The sequence below is a fragment of the Protopterus annectens genome, chromosome 1.part1 (assembly GCF_019279795.1).
Source record: "Protopterus annectens isolate FY-2018-M chromosome 1.part1, PAN1.0, whole genome shotgun sequence".
NCBI classification, from domain to species: domain Eukaryota; kingdom Metazoa; phylum Chordata; order Ceratodontiformes; family Protopteridae; genus Protopterus; species Protopterus annectens.
The window spans coordinates 1,574,161,360-1,574,184,276 of record NC_056726.1 but is presented as its reverse complement, the minus strand read 5'-3'; the positions used below and the strand labels follow the sequence as shown (position 1 = coordinate 1,574,184,276).

Sequence of the window (22,917 nt, the reverse complement as noted above, 5' to 3'; positions counted from 1 at the left end):
GAATTATATAAACAAATATATGAGCACAAGTATGCAATTCAGGTGGGGATGAAAAAATGCACTTGGTAAACACCGTAAGACTAGAAAATGCAAGGTAGACTACAAGTTTATGGTTTTGGATCAAACACAAGAGTTTGACAAACTGCTTAATGCTGAAGATGAATTGGGATGGTGTGAATATCTGTAGCAGGTGAAATTAAATGCTTGCTACCCACCAGGATTTAACAACAGGGAAGATTTTTCTGTTTATCGGAAGAGGAAAGGGTTAAAACATTAATGTACCTGAAAGGGGGCATTTTCCATGTGACTATTTGCATATTTAAATGTGTTTTTAACATTAAATTATTCAGTCTGAAGAAGTCAGATATGAGTATGCCATCAGGATGCTAGTTCTGGTAAGATTTTATTTAACATTTGTTGACCAGGAATGTCCGACTAGGTTCCACAGAGCCTGTTTTCAGCAGAGGCCTGGGGAGAAATGCCCCAGATGCATGTCTTTGGAATGTGGGAGGAAACCGGAGTACCTGGAGGAAACCCACGCGAACACAGGGAGAACATGCAAACTCAACACAGAAGGCACCCCAGATGAGAATCGAACCAGAGAACCTCTTGCTGTGAGGCGACAACGTTAACTGCTGCACCACTGTGCCACCCAAGATCAGACATGAGCATCCAAAGCATTCACCAGGTGTGTAAAGAGCTCAAGGAGGTTGGAAGGTTGGGCCAAGGTAGGATGTGAGAGCAGCCTTAAACAGCTGCAGTGCACTGTAGGTAGAATGGATCTGGTGGTAAGACAGGTGTGGTATGAAGAGGAAGATGATTTTGAGGACAGAAGTAGCAGATGGTGTTTCAACAGGTTTCTTTGATAAGAAGGGGTGATGACTGGCAAAATGAGGGAGGGGACAAGTCGAGGAAAATTCTGATATATTTGCTTGAGGATACTATGCAAAAAAAAATCTCAGTAAGATTTAGCAATGAATGAAGTAGTCTGTGTGTATATTATGTTACAAGTGGAACACTGTAGGCATAATTTTTATCCGAATTAGAGTCATCTCTGAAGCAGTACATTAGTGTTCATGAACATGGTAGTTGATGGTGGGTTTGTCTTTGAGGATGGCAAGATTCTGGGTAACTGAAGAAAGGACTATCACTGTTGCAGATTAGAAGAGTATGTGAATATCCAGTGGAGAAGTAAAGAAGTGGAATGAGATGGGGTCTCAAGACTGACTTTCACCAGAATTCCAAAGTAAACACTTCTGAGGGAGAAATGAGTAATGAACAATGACCAGACAGAATTTAAGAATGAACTAAACAAGGACGTGACCACTGAGGTGGGTCAAAGTGTGACATAGTCTCAGATAAATGGCTACACTGGATTGTGTCAGAGGCTAAATGAAGATCATGACAAATGCATCAAAACATCACCTCAGCTTCCAGAGTGAGCATATGAAGAGAAAATTGTGATTTTTGTGTTTCACACTTTACAAGTAGTTAAATGCTTTATGACAAATGTGAATAATGAATCATAAGAAATACTTACCTGATGACAATTGCAACAAGTTTAAATAAGTCCACTTGCTTATGTTCTTCCAGTCCGAATCCAGGATTTAGTAATTATGTAAGGTAGCATACAGTGTGTTCTTTAACAGTATTACCACTTTCTGCAAGGCAATCCTTTGTGGAATGCTGACTGATGATTTGATAAAGTAACAATGTATTTTTCTTCATGAATCTCTGCTTTGCTTGATGTTGACTTGTACCATGCGATTGTGTGTGTCATGCCTGTAAAGATTATTCAGCAGCCAATGTATTTACCTGCAAAAGTAAATAAATACATAAATAACTTTCAAACATATAGATGTCTTACAAATATAAGAAATCTATATTGAGAATTTAACTACACTCCTCTCATATCAAATTTCCAACTGTCTTTATACAGGTGGCCTATCTCCAGCAACCCTCAGACTAACCTTTGTTGCATTTAACTTAGTATTTCTTAGACAGCAGCATTATGGTTCCTGTGACATTTTCATCAGGATGTATTGCCTACATAGGAGGCTGTCTGGGCAATGCCCACCAATTGTAAGTAATACAAAGAAGAATGATAATTGCATACTTTTTTATCTACTATATAAATGAAATGTGAATGCAAGCCTTTAAAAAAACAGGTATGTGACAAAGCATTTTTGGTTGAAGTAAATTTGCCACTAATAACAGTACCTGGTCTAATGCTCTTTTTGGTTTACTGGGTTTAGTTAAGGTGATGTCACACCCCTGAGGGAGTGGTTCTAAACCTGTGAACCACAACCCTGATCATACTTTTTTCATTAAGGTTCTGGCACTTTGAATGATGGCAGTATCTGTGAAAGCATGAGGCTGTGGTCCAAAATTGGTCAGATAAGGAAACCATGATAATTGTCCACCTTATTAGGGAGTTGTATCTGAATAAGATCTAGGTCTGCACATGTGGTTCTGATTGGAAAAAGACTGATATCTGGCAGGAGCTGGGTGAGAACCTGTCATCCCTAACAGGGATCACCTGCTGCACAGGTATAATGACCTACAGTAGCATAGGCCCAACCAGCTGGCAGTGGGTTGACCAGGTAGTGGCGAGAAAGCTGGAGTTTAACAGTAAGTATTATTTTTTGTCATATTAAATATAAGTTTTAAAAAATAAACTTTAAGAAGGTTGCATAATTGAAGGTATTTGCTAGAAGAAATATATGTAACAACTATGTATAAGAAAGCATAAACATATCTGCACACAGAACTGCATCTGTATACAAATATATGGAATGTTTATGTGATAACATAATTGTCTGTATAAATACAAATGCAACATATGTATGAGTAAAATAATACTCTGCATATATATGTAAATCACAGATATATATCCGTATGAGTACACTTACAACTACTTGTTCATGTATTTATACAGAAAGCAAAAATAAATGGATACTTACATATTATTGCAACCACAGTGTAAACAATTGACTGTTGATGTTTTCTTGCAGCCCTTCAAGCTATCGTTTGGGAAAGAAAATCCACCTTTTGTATGATGTTATCATTACAACATAAATCATATGTGTATGGAAAACATAATAATGTTTTAAAATGTTATGTAGCATGCAAGTCTCACTCTTATGATCATTATTTCTCCTACTGAAACTCCTGTTCATATTCATAGGTTCATAGGTAGGTACTAGGCTATCAGCCCAAGGGCCTACATAAACCTAGCTAGCAAGGTTCCATAACTTACGCCACCCAAGAAAGTTATTTTCCTGTGCCACTGTTGAGCAGACACACAGAAGTGATCCCCGGGGTGTATTTCCTATTTCCCATCCACTCATCAAGATTTTTCTTGAAGAGTGCTAATGAAGAACTTTGCTTGACGTAGATGGGTAGCTTGTTCCAGAGTATAGGAAGTCTCTGAGACAGGAATCTATCCCTCCAGCATGTCCTGTTTATTGTGGTGACAAGGTTTAGGTCCCTAGAGCATGTAGCTCGGAGGGATTGGGATTTCTTTAGGTGTAGCATGTCCAACAGCTCTGGGTTTGACATAGCTTTGTATGTTAGGCAGAGATCACCTCGGAGTAGGCGATATGCTACGGAGTAAAGCTGGAGTTTTTTGAGGTGGTCAGTGTAGGGCATTTGTTTGAGGCCAGTAATCCTCTTTGTGAGGTACTTCTGTGGCCTTTCCAGCTGCTGCAGATGTCTTGTGAGGTACATTCCAAAAGGGGCGTTGTACTCTATAATGGGTCTAATGAGTGATGAGTAGAGGGGAACAACATTTCTTTCAGTGACTTTATTGTTGCACTTGTTATCTAACATAATTTCATCACAGCAATCTTTTCATTACTGTCACCCCTCATGTAGTTAATCATTGGTTATAACCAAATAAAAAGAAATGTGTTAAAAAAGAAAGAAAGATGCTGTTATACCCCATAACTGTAATGCCATCAGGAGCTAAACAGTATCTTTGTAATGACATCGACATCAGGACATTCTGTAAAAAGATGGAAAATTGAGATGTCAGAGAACTGAAGCATTTATTATTAATAAAAATTTGATAAAAATATACATATGTACTTCACTTACACCCAAAAATAAAGAGAAACCCAAAAAACAAAACATGATGAAGACGTACCCTACAGCTTAAAATGGCTTTTCTGAAGTCTGCTTTACTGTTGGAAATGGTTTCCCATACAAGAGCTTGAAGGACTGACAAGCAGTAGTCGTGTTTATAGGTCAGGAAAGGGCGCTACCCGGGAAGAGGAATTTGGATGTTATTCCTCTCCCCATGTGAAAACAAAGCTAACAGAATTGTACTTAACACTTTACACACTCCTTCATATGTTACCAGACCTTGTTTCACAGAAACATAAGGAATTATGCAACTTCTGCAATGTGGTTGCGATAATACGTAAGGTACCAAAAAATGCATTTCCACATAATAATTTAATTTACTATTGCAATACCTTATGTACTAGCTAAATAATATGCAGGCAGTTTTTGTAAAGAAACTATTTTGTTTGTGTACACCAGAAAAATATTTATTAGTATAAATAATTGTAAAAGATAGACATTTCTTCCACAGTATTAACTGCATGTACAAGATGTCTGAACTCTTATTCAGGCACCACACCCTAGTCAGAGTACAAATTGGGGGAAGCAGTGCAGCCAATACTTTAGTGGGAAATGAAAAAATGTATTACTTCTGTATACATTTTTAAATCATCCCCTTATATGCTTAGAATGCTTAGGCAGTAAACTATCAAAGCACACAATTTTGTACAGTTAAGAAAATGAAACCTTCCATGAATTGTTACATTTTTCTGTGTTAACTTCTGCCTGACCACAACTCACAGACTGTTAAATGCAAAGCATATTTTAAAACACCATTCCACCAAAAGTATATCAATGCAGTCATAACTTGAAGCAAAAGGAGGATTACCATAGTATGATAATTCAGGTAGTAATACATTATTTAAACAAATGCATAGTAATGAAGTACTGCAGTGAAAGGAAGTATTATAAATAATCATGAGTGATATAAGTAATATTAAGGAAAAAAAGGTGAAATACAGGAAAATAGAAAGTGTCTTAGGTGTTTTCTTTATAGCTGAGGAACAAATCACCTACAATCTGTGACAGCAGGAAAGAGAACAGCAAAGCTGGTTGAAGAAGCTGGTAAGCATACATAAAGTAATAAATAATATTGTGTGCTTTACTGATTTCATTAGGATGCATATCCGGAAGTAATTTATAAAGGACAGTAACTGAAGCATTAGACTACATTCAGCACATTACTGCAAACAAGAGCGAGAGATACGTCAGTATATAAAGTGCAGTATCATATCTTAAACTAATTTTATAAGATGTAAGTATTTGCAATGGGTGTTTTCAGTACAATATTGTGAACAAATCCATATCTGGCAGAAATACAAACACCCTTGACCAAATAGTAAATACTCCCACCAGAGGCTCTGACATTCTGGACATTGTGCTCAAAAATATGGGAGAACTCTGCACACCTGAATGTCTCATCTTCCCTGGTAAGGTCCGACCATAAAGCTATCTCCTTTGAAATCAAAATCACCTCCATAATCCCATTAAAATATGTAACAGTTAGGAACTATTCCAAGATGAATTACCTTTTATTAAATGATGGTTTGTCAAAATTCAATGCCCCTTCAAACCCAGAGAATATAGCAGCCTATGCTGAAGTGCTCTCAATAACTCTGTACAACCATATCAATGACTGCATAGAGGCTGCTGTATCTACTAGAAGTATAGCCAACACTAGCACCAGAATCAAACCTCCATGGTGGCATCTGAAATTAAAATGTATATACTACAAAAGAAAAATAATATGGCAAAAATCAGGAAGGATAATTCCCATAAAGATAAAAACTCTCTCATCAAATTAAATATGCAACTGAGAGGGCTAATTAGGTCAAGCAAACCCAACTTTGAGGTTAAGATAGCCTCCCCGATGAAGGATAACCATAAGGTCTTCCTCAGCTATGTCAGATACCTCAAGGGCAGCACCCAGCAAAGTGCTGAAATGGTGGCTAATGGTGCTACATTCACAGAGCCTGGCGGTATAGCAAACCTGTTAGCAGGCAAATTCACTTCCAACTTTACCCCCCACCCACAACTGTTCTCCAAGAAATACTCTCAGACATAACTCCTAAAACTATAACTAACCTCAATGGGCCCTGTTAACATCCCAGGATGCCTCCTGAACAGTCTATAATATGACTTATCCAGAACTCTGGAGCCATTATTTAACTATAGTCTGAAAACAGGCTTTGTGCCATGAGAGTGGATGACAGTTATGGTCATCCTCTTTCACAATGGAGGACCGTCAACAGATCATGGAATCTACAGACCCTTTAGTCTGACTAGCCTTATTTGTAAGACCATGGAAAGAACTATCATTGAATTTATCAACAAGGACATAAGAGACCTTCAGACACTGGATCCATCCCAGGTTGGCTTTGTGAAAGGAAGGTTATGCTTGCTGAATCTGGTGAAATTCTTTGAAAAGGTCACTAAGGCAGTGGATGAGGGGAAAAAGGTGCATACTGCCTACCTAGATTTGACTAAAGCATTTGATACAATACCACACTCAGGCATTGTCAACAAACTTATGGAACTAGGAATAAACCCCTTTATAATACACTGTATAGCTAGCTGACTCACTGATAGGACCCAGGAGGTTAGAATCAGTGAGACAACTGCCACAAAGAGGCAGGTCATCAGTGGAGTCCCCCAAGGCTCTGTGCTAGGCCCTTTCTTCTTTGACGTCTACTTCTCAGAAGTCAAAGCCAATGTCAAAGGCCTCTGACTACCCAAGTTCACAGATGACTAAAAACTGTGTGTAGTCATTGAATCCCCCCAGATGAGAACACCCTACAAGAAAGTCTAACACAGACAAGTGCTTGGTGCCAAAGCCATGGCTTAAAACTCAATACCAAGAGATGCATTATAGTACCTTTTGTGAAGTTAACCACCCCTGATAAACATGTCATGAATAAACACCCCAAAAAATTGATTCAGTAGTCAGGGATCTGAGAGCTCATGTAGATAGTAACATAGCCTTCAGCCAACATGTGTCCAAGGTAGTAAGAAAACCCTTTTATGTTGCTCAATTTATAAAGCAATGGCTTGGCATCTAGGTCCAGAGAGGTCATCATACCTCTGTACTTGGCCCTCATACCCATCATAGAGTATTATACCCTCTTCAGTATGTACCTGACCAGAAACATGAAGCAACTGTAATGTCCACAAAGGCTCCTTACAAAAAGAATACAGGGAGTTCATAGGTTCATAAGTAGGTACTAGGCTATCGGCCCTGGGGCCTATATAAGCCTAGCCAAAAAGGTTACTTGGCTTTCGCCACCCAAGAAAATTATTTTCCTGTGCCCCTGTCAAGCAGAGCCACAGAAGTGATCCCCGGGGTGAATTTTCTGTTTCCTATCCAATCGTCAAGATTTTTCTTAAAGAGAGCCAATGAGGAGCTTTGCTTGACATGAATGGGTAGTTTGTTCCAGAGTATGGGAAGTCTCTGAGTCAGGAATCTATCCCTCCAGCATGTTCTGTTTATTGTGGTGACAAGGTTTAGGTCCATGGAGCGTGTAGTTCGGAGAGATTGGGATTTCTTTAAGTGTAGCATGTCCAACAGCTCTGGGTTTGACATAGCTTTGTATGTTAGGCAGAGATCACCTCTGAGTAGGCGATATGCGACGGAGTAGAGCTGGAGTTTTTTGAGACGGTCTGCGTATGGCATCTGTTTGAGGCCAGTAATCCTCTTAGTGAGGTATTTCTGTGGCCTTTCCAATTGTTGTAGGTGTCTTGTGAGATACATGCCAAATTGGGCATTGTACTCTATAATGGGTCTGATGAGGGATGAGTAGAGAGGAACAATGACCTCCTTTTTTTTCTAGAGGAGAACCCTTTTGTGATGAGGTGTGCCATGTAGAAGGATTTCCTGACTACTGTGGCAATGTGGTTATCAAAGGAGAGACTACTGTCCTCCAGTGTCCCGAGGTCTCTTATCACACTTTCAGTGTTTAGTGAGCTACAGGCTATGTGGTAGTTCATGGGTGCCAAGTTTTTCCCAAAGGGGATGACAATGCACTTTTTGGCATTGAGCTTGAGGCCATGACTTTGACACCAAGCATCTGTCTCTGTGAGGCCTTTTTGTAGAATGTCTACATCATTAGGTGATTCTATTATGGCTCCCAGTTTGCAGTCATCTGCAAACTTTGTTAGCCAAAGACCTTCTGTGTTAGCCTGCACTTCAGAGAAATAGATGCCGAACAGGAGAGGACCCAGGACCAGACCCTGTGGTTCACCACTCGTCACTGGTCTGAAGTCGGACTTGGAGTCGGCTACTTTTACTGTGTGGGTTCTGTCAGTGAGCCAGCTGGCCACCCATCTTGTGAAATAGGGATTTATGCCCAGTTTAGTGAGTTTATCTATAATTCCAGAGTGGGGGATGGTATCAAAAGCCTTGGCGAGGTCAAGATAGGCTGTGTGCACTACCTTGTCCTCGTCTATGGCTCTAGTGACTGCTTCAAAGATGTCAATCATTTTTAGTAGACATGATCTACCTTTTACAAACCCAAACTGTGTGGGGTCCAGAGTTTGGAGGTTACCTATGTCTTTGTTTATAAGCTCCAAGATGATACGTTCCATGGCCTTGCAGACCAGGCTTGTCAGGCTAATGAGGTGTGAACAAAATGTCCTATACTGATCACCTCAAAGCCCTGTCTCTTTAATCAGTATCATACAGACTTCTGAAATTTCATCTTTGCCTTGAATTCAAAGCATCCCTGGACCCTGTTTTGATGAACATTTTGCACATCCGCAAAACAAACAACATCAGAACTACTATATTAAAAGATGCAAATTTTTCTTGCAACATAAATACACATGTTGGAGAAACAGATATGTTTCTCAGAGAATTCCGATTCTCTGGAACAGGCTGCCCATCCATATGAAGCAGAGTTCCTCCCTATTCCTATTTAAGCACAACTTGGAGCAATAGATGGATAATCAGAAATACCTCTGGTTTGGTGCTTATGTCTGTGATGGACAAAGGCAGTCAGTAAATCACCACATATATAAATCAAATGTGTGGGTCACATTGGAGCTGCACAGCTAAACTTATAAGGCCCTAGTGGTTGTTAATCTAGTGTACACCTATGAATGTTTGAACCTAAATATAATCTTTATGTTTGGGTAATAGACCACAACATGTGAACCTCACCAGAACTTGATAGCAATACCTCTTCTGCCAAGTATGTATAAGCACTTCCTATAAAATTTCATCCACAGTCTTCATAAGCACTTCCCATAGGGAAGGGATTAGGAGGGTGGCCTAATGGTTAAGGTGTTTGCCTTACAAACATAAGGTGCAGGGTTTGAGTCTCACAAGGGAAAATTGGCTAGGCTTAAAAATGGCTTGCAAGGGCAGTTAGCCTAGTACGAACCCATGACTACTGCCAGCATGGAGCTACCAAGCACTTCCCATAGCATTCTCTCCACACATACATATGCTCTTCCCAAATCAGTAGTCCAATGTCCATGTAAGCACTTCCCGTAGCATTCTTCCCACATATATATATGCACTTCCCAAATAGTCCCATGTCTGTGTAAATACATCCCATACATTCTGTTTTACTTCAATAAAAATTTGTAAAAATAAAAATGTTTTAAAGTAAGAATCTGAATGCTGTATAACATGATGTGTGAATTTGTGTGTATTTTCTCTTTTGTCTCTTCCCCGCACTTTTTTCCTCTGTTTTTCTTCTTTTAATTATGCATCCCTTTCTCCTTTATTATTTTCATACTCTTCCATTTATTTTCAGTTTTACTGATCTAAAATCTTCAGGAGTAGCCCAGGTACATACCTCCCAGGTTAGGGTCAGCTCATCCTCTGCCTGAATGGGAACATCCTTGCAGGGATGAGACAGTGACACTGGTCCTGTAAGCACCCCAGCATGTGGCAGCCTGGCAAGCCTCACTGAATGAGGGCTTCTGGACTTGGTTGAGGATGTGCTGGAGCAGGTCTTGGATAGACAAATTCAGCTAGTCGAGGCCTTTGTTCCACATGTGCTGTCTCAGGTGCTGCTGACCACTGCACCACCACAGGCCCCAACTGCTTCAACATCGGGGTCCTTCAGTGCAGCACTATCTCATAGTGGAAACAAAGTAATGCGGAGCCTACAACTTTCACGTAGTGCTTTGTGTGCACTTAATGCTTATTTTAAGGTACTTTACGCTTTTGCAGTAAGTAGGTGTGTTTTTCAATATGTCATTCCTTTTCATTATGCAGTGCTAATAATCTGTAATTAGCTTATTTGCATAAAAAGGTAGTGGAAAACCATTATGTAGCACAATGTCCTGGATTATAAATAAGTTCATAGGTAAGTACTAGGCTATCTGCCCGAGGGCATCTGTAAGCCTAGCCAGAATGTGTTGGCTTTCACCGCCCCCTTAGATTAGTTCCCCTGTGCCTCTGTCCAGCAGAGCCATTAGTTCCCTGTGCCTCTGTCCAGCAGAGCCACTGCAGTGATCCCCGGCGTAAATTTTCTGTTTCCCATCCACTCGTCAAGGTTTCTCTTTAAGAGTGTTAGTGAGGGGCTCTGCCTAATGTAGATTGGAATCCTGTTCCAAAGCATGGGGAGTCTCTGGGAGAGGAATCTATCCCTCCAGCAAGTCCTATTTATCATTGTTGTGAGATTTAGATCCCTAGAGCATGTGGCTAGAGGGGATTTGTTTTTTTTTAGGTGGAGCACGTCCATCAATTCTGGGTTGGACATGGCCTTGTATGTCAGGCAGAGATCACCTCTGAGTAAGCAGTATGCAACCGAGTACAGCTGCAGTTTCGTCAGTCAGGCTGCATAGGACATCTGTTTGAGGCCAGTAATCCTGTTGGTGAGGTACTTCTGTGGTCTTTCCAGCTGTTGCAGGTGTCTTGTAAGGTACATCCCAAATGGGGTGTTGTACTCTATGATGGGTCTGATGAGTGATGAGTAGAGGGGCACAATAACCTCTTTTGTTCTAGATGCAAACCCTTTTGTGATTAGGTGGGCCACATAGAAGGATTTTCTAACCACCTTGGCAATATGATTATCAAAGGAGAGATTACTATCTACTTGGGTCCCCAGATCCCTTGTTACATTTTCTGTATTTAGGGGACTACCATGTATGTGGTAGTTCACAGGTACTTTGCTTTTTCCAAAGGAGATGACTATGCACTTTTTGGCATTTAGCTTGAGGCCATGATTTTGACACCAGGTATCTGCCTCAGTGAGACCCTTCTGGAGGATGTCTGTATCAGCCAGAGAGTCAATTATGGCCCCCAGTTAGCAGTTGTTTGCGAACTTGGTCAGCCATAGTCCTCCTGTGCTTGCCTGTACCTCTGAGAAGTATATACCGAACAGAAGGGGTCCCAGGACTGAGCCCTGGGGGATGCCACTTGTAACCGGTTTAGAGTCAGACCTAGATCCTGCAGCTCTCACTGTGTGGGTTCTATCTGTGAGCCAATTGGCAACCCATCTCGTGAAGTAGGGGTTTATGTTTAGGCTGGTGAGCTTGTCTATAATACCTGAGTGGGAAATGGTGTTGAAAGCCTTTGCGAGGTCTAGGTAGGCTGTGTGGACCTCCTTTCCCTCATCTAAAGCCTTGGTAACTGTCTCAAAGAAGTCCACCAGGTTTAGGAGACATGATCTGCCCTTAACAAAACCAAACTGGGTAGGGTCCAATGTTTGGAGGTTCCCAATATCTCTGTTAATGAGTTCCATGATGATGCGCTCCATAGCCTTGCAGACCAGGCTAGTCATGCTTATAGGGCAATAGTTCCCGGGGTCCATTTTGGCTCCACCTTTGTGGAGCAGGATAACTGTTGCTTTGTGCCACTTTATGGGTACGTAGCCTGTAGAGAGGCTGAGTTTGAGCAGTGTGTTTAGGTGAGGGTTAGTTAATTTTGGAGTTCGTGTAAGACACAGCCTGGGACACCATCCAGTCCCATTGAAGCTGTGTTTTTGGCTTTGGATAGGGCTGTTTAACCTGTGTGTCAGTGATTGCCAGGGCTCTACATTCTTCTGGTATGGTTATGGGCCCTTTAGGGGGTGAGAGGGGGGAGTGAAGTTTGCACTAAACCTGTCTGCCAGAATGTTGGCAATATCAGTCGGTTCAGTGTATTTTGTGCCTTTCTGCACTAACTCAGAGCAGATCTGAGAGTTTCCACTTAGGTTCTTGACATAGCTAAAGAACGCTTTGTGGTTATCTTTGGAGTCCTTGGCAATTTTTCTTTCGAAGCTAGCCTTGGATAATTTTATGAGGGATCATAGTTTCTTGCTGATACTGATCAGGGATGCCTTTCCTTCTTGGGATTTTACTCTTTTCTGTACTAGTTTCCTCCTTCTATTGTATAGTTTGTTTATGACAGGGGTTCACCAGACTGGTTTTCTTTTCTTAGAGTGAGTCTTGGTTTTGCTTGGGATAGCACGATCCATGTATTCTTGCAGGTGCTCATAGAGTGCCTTTGTAAGGGATTCAGCAGCTTGGACAGAGTTGTCCTTTAGCATGGAGGCTGTGAAACTTTCCACCTCGGTCTTAAGTAACGTGAAGTTTGCTTTTGAAAAGTTTTTCATGGTGATTTCCTTGATTGGGGGTGGGGGCTGAATGTGGATATCCAGCGTGATTAGTCTATGGTCTGATCTAAACAGAGAGGGGTTGACCTCTGGTGTAGAACACCGGTCGCCCATGTTGGTGATGATCAGGTCCAATATGTTGTCACCTTTGGTGAGGGTGTTAACCAGTTGATCCAGAGCATTCAAGTTTATAAATTCTAGGAAGCATTGGGCAAGGGAGTTAGTATTGAAGAGTTCTCCCAGTTAATGTTTTGGCAATTGAAATCACCCAATATTAGGGCATTTGGTAGGACCTTAATATTTTCTAGTGTCTCCAGAAATGTGGAACGGGGGTCCTGGGTCATGGTGGGTGATCTGTAGCAAGCTACAATTTCAATTGCAGTTTTGCCCATTGTTAGTTGCACATGGATGATCTCTGAGGCATTGTGCTGTGCCACTAACCTGGAGGTGTGGGTATCCTTGATGAATATGCATACACCCCCGCCTTTTGTGTTTTGGTCTGGGTTCTGTGGCCGAAAAGTATGGTATGAGTTATAGCCTGGTAGTGCTGGGGTGCTCTCTGGAACCTTAAACCAGGTTTCTGTTACTGCATAGATATCGATGTTCTCCATACTGAGGAGTGCCTCCAGTGCATGCATTTTGAGGTTTAGACTTCTGGCATTGAGTAGCATTACCCTTAGTTTTTAGTTACTTGTGCTATTTATGGTGGTGGGTTTGTTTTTTGAGCCTTGCCTAAAAAAGGCACTATGGGGGCGGCAAAAGCCTTGGCCAGTATTTGAAAGCCTAAGGGTGACAGGTGCAAGCCATCTCTTGCAAAGCAACGTGGCTTGTCGAGCATGCCATCCCAGGCAGACAGATACTGGATCCCCTTTGAATGACACCAGAAACTTAGCCAATTGTTGAAATGGATCATTTTTTCTTTATACTGTGGCATCATTCTTGGTGAGGGCAGGATGCTACTCAAGGTCAGTGTCATACTGGCTTGGGCTACGTGATCAGGGAGCTCTTCCGTGTCTCTTTTCATGTAGTCCGGGGAGGTACATCTCAGGTCATTCACACCAACATGGACAATGACAGAGTCCTATTTGTACTTGTTCTAGAGTGACCTGAATGCTTGTGTTATGTGGCGGATCCTGGCACCTGACAGGCAGATAAGTGTAACCTTCTCCTTGTCCAGCCTAGTTAGTGGGACATCAGTGTGCCTGACTATAGAGTCACCTATCACTAGTGTGTTGGGTATGTTATTTTGCCTTAAGGGCTGTGATTGCGTGGCGCACTGTTTATGTGAAGTATGTGTTTCATGGTTTGTGATGGGGTGTGGAGGTTGCTTGGGGGTCTGCTTTGGAGGTCTCTGTTGTTTTTGCAGATTTTTATTTAGAGCCTCCGAGTATGTTTTTGTGTATTTATGTGTGTTATTTGCCGGTGTTGGTTTAGTAGGTCTATGTGAGACTGGTGGTGTGTTGCAAGTATTTTCCTTCTCTTCTTGACTGTCGGCTCCAGTCTTGGGTTGAGAGAGCTTTGCCTCCAGTTTGGCTGTATAATTGCACCACTCGCATATATTAATGTTTGGTGGTTGGAGGAGAGGGTTGTCTGTGTACATGAGGCAGTTGTAACATTGCCTCAAAATGCCCAGATTCACCAGTTGGACTGTAGAGTACACCTGAAACTGCCATTTGGACATGCCTGAATAGGTAAAGTGGGCTGTTTTACTGATTGGCTGGTAGGGACGAATAGAGAGCCTTGTCCTTCTGGAGAGTATAGGAGGGCCTAGTGCTAGGGTTAATTAGTGCTTGCTATGTGTTTTGAGCAAGTGCTGGGCTGATAAATAAATGGTTTGAGTGCTTAAGTTGAAAGTGTGTCTAGTTCCAAGGGAAAATTTGAAGAGTAAACTTTGTGGAGCCAGGAATAGTTTAACCCTAGCTAACCAGCACTGCCCGGTGAGCAAAATCATGCAAATGCATTTTTTAAAGCAGGGAAATGAAAGAGATAAAAATGAGCCCAAAATGGCCAATAAACTACTAACTTCTGGGCTACAACAAACAAGGCACCAAATTTCAGAAAGAAACAGTTCAAATAAGCAGGCACAATAAGCCTTTAACCAGAAATCCCCAGCTCAGAAGGGCAGGATCTAGCCTCTCCTCCCATATGAGTGCAGACCACAAACCTTCTTAATGTAAAATAACTGGCCTGAAGCCAAAATGCTTAAACCAGAACTAATGCACTTTTAGAATAACAGACACTGAGCCTTCAATCAGCAATTCCCAACTTAGAAGGATGTAAACTACCTGTCCTGCCACAACAATGCAGACCACAAACCTTCTTAATGTAAAACAACTGGTCTGAGGCCCAAGTGCTTAAACCAAAAGGATTAGAATAACAGTTACAATTTAATCAGGCTACTACCAAGCAGTAATAACTGCAGCAGAATAATTCAATTGAGTACTTTTAAGAAGAAGCACAAGCAAAATAAGTTAAAAAGTGGGAAGAAACACAATTACAGTAAAAGCAGATGAATAAAGTGCAATTTTTTTATAGCAACAGAAAATGAGCAAACTGATTTAAACAAATTACCAAATTAACCAGTAAAAAAACCCCTCAAAACTGAGCCCTGTACCAGCAGTCTTCAAACAAACAAGTTCTAACCACACACTCCTGCCACTAGGGTGCAGGGGAACCTTCTCCAAAAAAGATGGCCTGGATTAGTGCTCAAGTTATATAAACAAAACTATTTTCAGTAGGCCTGAATCTAGTCTATGCTACAGCAGACAAAGTGCACCAATATCAGAAAAACTGTTCAAATAAGCAGGCACAGTAAGCCTTTGGACAGAAATTTCCAGCTCAGAAGGGCAGAAACTAGCCTCTCCCCCCACAAGAGTGCAGACCAAGAACCTTCTTAATGTAAAATAACTGGCCTGGAGCCCAAGTGCTTAAACCAGAACTAATACACTTTTAGAATAACAGACACTGAGCCTTCAATCAGCAATTCCCAACTTAGAAATATGTAAGCTACCTGACCTGCCACAATAGTGCAGACCACAAACCTTCTTAATGTAAAACAACTGGTCTGAAGCCCAAGTGCTTTAACCAAAAGACTTAGAATAACAGTTACTATTTAATCAGGCTACTACCAAGCAGTAACAAATGCAGCAGAATAAACACAACTGAGTACTTTTAAGAAGAGACAAAAACAAAATAATGTAATAAAGTAGGAAGAAACACAATTACAGTAAAAGTAGATAAAGTGCAAATTGTTTTTTTTTATATATAACAATAGAAAACAAGCAAACTGATTTAAACAAATTACCCAATTAACCAGCAAAAAAACCTCAGACCTGAGCCCTGTTTCAGCAGTCTTCAATCAGACAAGTTCAGGGCCTAAGTGGGTATGCCTACTCAGATGTTCTCTCTGTATTAGTTAGGATGAGCTAATGAGACTAGACTAGGATAGTGCTGGGATAGGGCTGAACAGATGGGAGTAGCAGGAGTGTCTGAAATCAAAATATGACCTCACTGTACTCGGTTGAGTGAGCAAATGAGATGGGCCCAGGAGGAGTGTTCAAACACAAATTTACAGGAGGGGGCGGGCAATTCCAAAGCCACCAAGATTAATACCACAACAAGAACAGGGAGGTGGGTGGAAACTAACTGCAGACACAGAGAGAGCTCACAATTTTCAGTGAAGAAATAAATAAGCAGATAAATGCAGTACTATTTTAACACAATATTCAATGAATCAATAAAACAGAAAAAATGAAATTGCAGTACTATCTTATAACATCACAAGTTTCTACTTATCTCAGCTTGTAATAAAGTTGATGCAGCTCAAGTATGCCTCTATTCAGCAGAAATATCTTCTTACATTTTATCTTATGTCTGCCACATACCTCTCAACCTCACAGCACCAAAAATCTGGACAAAGTCATCAAAAATAGGGAGACAAAGGCCCAAAAAATAGGGACAGATTTTATATATTGCTGTTATAAACTTAGAAAGTTGATAGAATGACAGATTTGGCATCATTATATATTTTCTGAAGGTTATGACATCTAACACTCAAACTGTCATTTTTTAGTATTATTTAGTGACTTCAAACCACAAAGGTTTGCTAGAAAGCCACAAATTTTCAGGAACAGTCCAAAAATAAAAGACAAAAATCTGGAAATTCCTTGAAAATCTGGACAGCTGATAGGTATGATCTACCACTCAAAAAGGTGTATGATGAGTGGTCAACACACTTTAAGCATAATGCCATTTAGACTGACACAAAACAATCAATGGCATTCAAGTCAAACTGAATCTAATCATGAGAAAAATATATACCTATTTATTATGCATCGTATACATACATACACTTCTACCTTAGCATTAATATGCAACATTTTTCTTTTCTCAGCTTACTTATTTGGTGTTGTTCTCCACTAGAGGACAGAACCTACATCTTCAGACAATGTCCCAGTATTCTTCTACCACACCAAGGCTGAATACTCCTTAGTAAATGACCAAAGCCAGAATCTACTTCCTTCCTCCTCCAACACAGGGAAAAGGGAACAAATAGCAAATCAGCAGGGACAGTTTAATGGTAAAGCTACCATGCTGCTGTTTGGATTTCTGTGGACTAGAATATTAAATGCAGCGAGATGCCTGCCCAGATCTGCAGAATACATATGCATGCACTCTTTTCTAACTTCCACTGTTACCTTTGCTGTTCATTTTCAAATTAGAATATTAAATGCAGCGAGGTGCCTGCCCAGATCTGCAGAATACATATGCATGCACTCTTTTCTAACTTCCACTTTTACCTTTGCTGTTCATTTTCACATTAGAATATTAAATGCAGCGAGATGTCTGCCCAGATCTGCAGAATACATATGCATGCACTCTTTTCTAACTTCCACCGTTACCTTTGCTGTTCATTTTCACATTAGTATATTAAATGTAGCGAGATGCCTGCCCAGATCTGCAGAATACATATGCATGCACTCTTTTCTAACTTCCACTGTTACCTTTGCTGTTCATTTTCACATTAGAATATTAAATGCAGCGAGATGCCTGCCCAGATCTGCAGCATACATATGCATGCACTCTTTTCTAACTTCCACTGTTACCTTTGCTGTTCATTTTCACATTAGTATATTAAATGCAGCGAGATGCCTGCCCAGATCTGCAGAATACATATGCATGCACTCTTTTCTAACTTCCACAGTTACCTTTGCTGTTCATTTTCACATTAGTATATTAAATGCAGCGAGATGTCTGCCCAGATCTGCAGAATACATATGCATGCACTCTTTTCTCTTTTCTAACTTCCACCGTTACCTTTGCTGTTCACATTAGTTTGTAAAAGAATGAAGCTAGTCTCTGTGGGTCTCCAATCTTCTTATACTAGATTGTTGCTGTCATTTCACAAGTTTGATCCTTAACCCAGGATATCAGCAGTGCACATACACCATGAAGCTCTGATGTCAAAATACTGCAATGGAATTAGCACCAATTAATAGGATATTACCTTCTGGAATGAATATGCAAAAGAAGGGGTTTGAATAATGATGGAAGATGGCTCAAGCAATAAAGCGAGGAGATTAAAAAAAAATGTGGATATACTGAATTACCTTCCTGTAGAAAGCAACATAAAAAGTGTGTTTGTGTTGTGAGGGGAGGGGGTAAAACAAATATTTTTCAGTGCTGAATGTTGACTTGCACCGGAAATGAAATGCAGCAATTGTGGTTATAGACGTGATCAATAAAATGAGAAAGTATGAGGCAGTCAGCATGTAGAGATTGAGACATCAATTCTCCAACATGTTCAAAATGCTATGTAATAGAATATGATTGGTATTTTGTTTTTTATTATGACTCTGTTGGCAAAACTTGGAACTCACTACCTGCTGACATTACCCTAGAATCTACCCTATCTCAATTCAAGAAAACTCTCAAGCAATATTTCAGGTCTCAGTGGTTATGTCCTTGCCCCAAGCCTGACTAAATATTTAGTTTTACTTGTGTGTACCAATACTATTTTTAACTGGAACTGATTTGTGTTTTAATTGTTAAGCCATATTATAAGTTTGTGAGATTGTATAACTTATACTCCTCAACAGTCTGTAAATTGTGTTTAATTTGTACTATGTTAAGTTTGCTTGTATAACTACCTTTGGAGCTTTTATTTACCCGGGCCTCCACTGAAAATGGACATGTATCCAGTAGGACTATCCTGGTCAACAAATGTAAAATAAAAATAAATAAATTATTTTATTATTTTTTTACATTCCTGCCCATGTATGGTATTAACTATGCTGCGTATTAAAGGAAGATAGTGAATAGTGCGTTATTGTGCACGTGGAAAGGCTGTTATTGTTATTCTCTTACCATGGTATTATTAGCTCTAACGATGGCCCAGCTGACCTGGGTTTGATTAGCAGCTCAGGTGACTGACAGAGTGGCAGTGAAGGGACAGACATGTACATCCTAGGTTTAGGACACTTGCTGATATGCTCTGTAAGGGGGTGTGGTCCAAAGAAGGGAGTTGCCCTTGGATATAAACAAGTGTGGTGGGTGAGGAAAGGGAAATGGATAGGCCATAAAAAAAAAAAATTACAAACCTCTGGATGGAAGCACTGATAAGCCAAGCCCCCAGGACACCCTCAGGATCCATGACTGGCCCGAGCAAAAAATGCAGTAAGTCCAGGGGAGTTGGACAGTTGCTGGTAGATTCAGCATGGATGTTCGGTGCTTCAGTGCTGGAGGCCGAGCCAATAACAATGAGGTCTGGGGAGATTAAAAAAAAAAACATAAATATTGTGCAGTGTAATCAAGTGCTGCTTTATTTTTTTCTGCTCCCTCACTACTTCTCCTTCATCTTGTCAACCTCACATCTTAAATCATTATTTCTGTTCTGTATAATCACTGAAAACTAACATTTAACACAGATAAATTCTTGTTTATTCATTGCCCTGATGCCATTCTCTGTACCTCCCATTATACTGCCTTACAAATTAAGTTTAGCTAGAAAATAATCACTTTCCAAAAAACTTCTGGTAATAGCTCTGAGATATCTGTACAGTATTTAACATTTTGATATATTTTGAAGGGATGATATAACAATCAATTTGCTTGTTGTATTGTTTAATTAAACTTTAGTTTGTACTTATGGGCTTTTCAAAACATTTTAAACCATATAGGCAGCCATATTTTTGATAATGTTGCTGATGTAAGGTACCTCTGGTAGATCTGGGTGACATGTTTTGCTACTGGTACAAGATGACTGTTTCGAATAAGCTGTAACATAGTTACAGGAAAATGGATACATGGAACAAATCCAAAGGCTGCATGGTAGGTTTCATGCCATAACTAGTTTCCTGATCAGCACTTTACAACGTGTCTATATTACATTTTAAGTGGGTTGTGAGCATCAGTGCCTCAGTCATTTCCACAGACAAACTACAAATGGCAACATGATAATCAAGACAGGCAGGGCAAGACCCTGCAAAGGACACTAGTAGGACCTTTTGAGGAGTCACTGACAAACTCAATAGCATAGATTATAAGGCCATTAAGTCTTCTGACCATTCATGCCTTGCAGGTGCCCTCCCTCATGCCACACCTCCTGTCCCCATGAGGGCCATTCTAGTCAATCATGGAGTAAACCTGTGGATATCCACGCAGTCATGTAGCTTATTTTTAAAGGAAGATAGTGAGTTATACTGCTTAGCATGCAGGGGGAGTTTATTACAGAGACACTGAGCTGTAAATCTGTATCTCCACTTTGTTTTATTTATCTTATGGTGAAGATTTAGGAGATTTAGGTCTCTTATTTTATTACTGGTGGTGATATTGGACTTGAAGTGATACAGGAGGTCCAAACTAACAAGGCCTCTAATGATGCAGTATGTGAGGCCGGGATCTCCTTTCAAAAGTTTAGAAGACACTGAATAAATGAAAAAAAAAGCTTTCAGACTCTCTTGATAGCTGAGGGACTTTCAGCCTGTGATGTTTGTGGTTAAAAACCTTTGGAGTCTTTCTAATTGTTTGATATGTTTAGTGAGATGCACCCCAAAGAGGGTGCTGTACCAGATAATTGGTTTGATCAATGCTGAGGATAAGAGTAATTACTTCTTTAGACCTTGATGATATTCCTTTGGTAGTTAGATGAGTTAACTAAAATAATTTTGTGACAACTGTTGTGACATGGTCAAAAGTGAGGGAGTTCAACCCAGGTCCCTAGGACCCTGCCTATATTTTAGTTTAGTGTTGGGTGGGTATGCTGTCTACACAATATGATGAAGAGAGAGGTTGTTTACCAAAAGTGATGATAATTACATTTTTTTAGTATTTCGATAAGCCTATTTTTAGTACATCAAGAGTTTACTAGGGGGATGCTGTCTGTCTTATCACATATGGATCAATTGTAGGGTCTGTATGAGGCTAGCCCTGGAAGTTTTGGCTGATGTTTTTTATTACTGGTACAAGATGACTGTTGTGGATAAGTTGTAATTTAATTTCAGGAACATGAGATATGTGAACTACACAGAGGCTGTCTACAGCTTCTGTAACCCTTTCAAAGATGTTTATCAGATTGAATAGACACTTTCCGCCCTTCACAAAACCAATCTGTTGGGGCCATGTCTAAGAATATTCTTGACATTATATGCTTCTGTTAATGTGTCCATAATGTATAAAATTCTCTGGACCTTTTCTGCCCTGGCTACACTGAAAATGGGACTTTTGGATTACTCAGTTGGCCTATCCTGGTAAACAAAGACAAATAAATAAATAACAAGATTATTAAGGTAACATTTGTTTAGTAAAACAGTTGTTAGATTTTCATTCATCCATTGCAGTTACTTTATGTTTTGCATAAAAGTTTAGCTGATCTTCTTCAGCTACTGGGATAAAAAGGACAGAAATCCATTACAAGTATTCAGGTACAGCCAGGTATCAAGTAAAATACTATTTTCTCTGTAATTGTTCCTTAATACACACAATGTCATATGAGAGAGCACTACAGCAAACATCAAGGCAGTACTCGACTTGGCAACTGATATGCCTACTCTCTCTCTCTCTGCTTTCTGCATTACATTGCAACTGCTTTGACCACACTATTAAACACAGTAGCCAAAGTGTACAACTACTGAATGTCTTTTATAGAGTAGTTGCGACATTCATATCTGCTAGTAATCACTGTTCATATCTGCTAGTAATCATTGTTCATATCTGCTAGTAATCATTGTTGATAGTTACCATGAGTTACCATTTAATACATCAAAATCATTACCTGGACTATCGGCATTTGTCATGAATGATAATCACTTCCCCGTGGTAGCTGTTTCATTTTCAAGATGGTTTGATCTACAGCTTATACATAGCACTGCTGTACTTTTTTGTGTCCGTAAGCTACAACTTTCATACGTGCATACGTTCATATCTGCAATAATTTAGTTGTGCATATGTGTATGCATGAAGTGACTGACAGAAATGTGAGATTCTAAAGATTCTTACTGAAGAGTGTGGTCAGCAAACATAAATTAATGTGATATGTTTACTAAAATAGAAATTGTGGTGGTTTGTGATCACAGCCGACAAACACAAAATCTACAAAAGAGAAAGTTTTGAGCACTTGTATTATCACTACTGTTTTTAAAATGTTGACGACTGAACTAGAGAAGAAAAGCATTAGGTATGTCACCTACAGTGCGAGACCCAGGTACTGCATGACAAAGTGACACCTTTCAAGTGCCCGTTGAGAAAATAATAAGCTTTTGTGCAAAGATTCATTGCATTTTCTTTTAAAGATGCTTTAATATTAACTGCAATGGAGCAGAAATGAATTACGTTTAAAACACAGACATTCCTAATGGTATACAGCAATAGTTTTCGCTAGGCTAGCACAGCAAGTTTTAAGAAGAATACTCCGAGTTCCCTGTGATTGGCAAATAATCTCACACTTCTTCTGAAATTAAAAACTTCTCTTCAACATAAACATAGTTGCAGAAGTATGAAGCCCTGATGAAATCAAAACTACCTCCTTTTCTACTTTTAACTGAGACTACTGTTTTAGGGTCATATATATTGTACCTGCTGATTTATTTAAATTACATTTCTCTCATTTCATTCCTATGAATTCTACTTGTTTTCTTTGTGAAATATAACATATAATAACTGTAATAACTGTACATACTTTTTACTTCTCTACATCCCTGCTACCTTATTATAGTACAGTGCAAAGCAGTACACTGCAGCTCGCTAAACT

At 39.9% G+C, this 22,917-nt stretch overlaps 1 protein-coding gene across 1 annotated transcript in view; it reads right to left on the bottom strand.

Moving 5' to 3' along the window:
* CNR2 (cannabinoid receptor 2) overlaps positions 1 to 22,917 on the bottom strand; it is a 130,531-nt gene that overhangs the window by 88,215 nt on the left and 19,399 nt on the right. Inside the window, exon 2 of the mRNA XM_044083410.1 lies at positions 1,541 to 1,815. The gene's annotated coding sequence lies outside the window, so the exon portion shown is untranslated. The remainder of the gene's footprint in view (positions 1 to 1,540; positions 1,816 to 22,917) is intronic.